The 927-nt window shown below is 52.6% G+C and overlaps 1 long non-coding RNA gene across 1 annotated transcript; it reads left to right on the top strand.

Moving 5' to 3' along the window:
- The first annotated feature begins 201 nt into the window (after positions 1-201).
- LOC116547815 lies at positions 202-476 on the top strand. The gene is made up of 2 exons (XR_004267190.1): positions 202-294; positions 379-476. It is a non-coding gene; the product is annotated as an uncharacterized LOC116547815 (long non-coding RNA).
- Positions 477-927: the final 451 nt, after the last annotated feature.

The following is a 927-nucleotide window of genomic DNA, read 5'->3' on the forward strand; positions in this document are numbered from 1 at the left end:
GGATGTGTGAGAGACGCATGGCTTCTAACAGGATTCTGGATTGAACCCTCAGCTTCTACAATTGTGTCGTCCATGTGCCTGTCATCTATTTGCTCTTTCTCATAGTAGGTCAGGAATTGGGCTATTAAATAGCATCCTTCTTGCATATGCAAATAACTGAGGTGAATAGGGAGATCTCTGTGCCTTGAGAGCATCACCCAACAACCACATCCCTCCTTGGAGAAGCCCCTAGAGCACAGCTCCTCACCATGGACTGGACCTGAAGGATCCTCTTTTTGGTGGCAGCGGCAACAGGTTAGGGGATCCCCAGTCCCAGGACTGAGGGAGAAACCAGGCCAGTTAAGTGAGACTTCACCAACTCCTGTCTCCTCTCCACAGGTGCCCACTCCCAGGTGCAGCTGGTGCAGTCTGGGGCTGGGGTGACGCAGCCTGGGGCCTCAGTGAAGGTCTCCTGCAAGGCTTCTGGATACACCTTTTCCACCTAGGGTATGCATTGGGTGTGACAGGCCCCTGGATAGGGGCTTGAGTGGATGGGATGGATCAGCAGCAACACTGGGGAGCACTGATGCTGGGTATAAACAGAATTTGAGGAGGAGTGCGTGTGTGCCAGAAACCCTACACATGTAAGGGGCAGAATCCATGGTGACCCTCTGTCTCAGAGCCTCTTCCCAGGGTTGAGTGTCCTGCTCAGGTGTCAGATGACACAAACCCATTCCTCCTCTGAAAGAGCATTCCTCTGCTGAGTGTCAATGCATCCATTCCCACCCCCGGGGCAGGAAGGCAGGTGACAGAAACAAGCAGGTTTGCGGGATGGAGAGGAAAGAAAAGGGATAGGAACCAAGAAAACACCTTGTTTCCAGGACGTATAGTCTGAAGTCCCACTGCGTATTTTGGAGTCCCAGCTGAAGCTGGAGATTCTCCATTGTG

This window comes from Sapajus apella, unplaced genomic scaffold (genome assembly GCF_009761245.1).
Source record: "Sapajus apella isolate SASKATOON/1434 unplaced genomic scaffold, GSC_monkey_1.0 scaffold4862, whole genome shotgun sequence".
Lineage (NCBI taxonomy): Eukaryota > Metazoa > Chordata > Mammalia > Primates > Cebidae > Sapajus > Sapajus apella.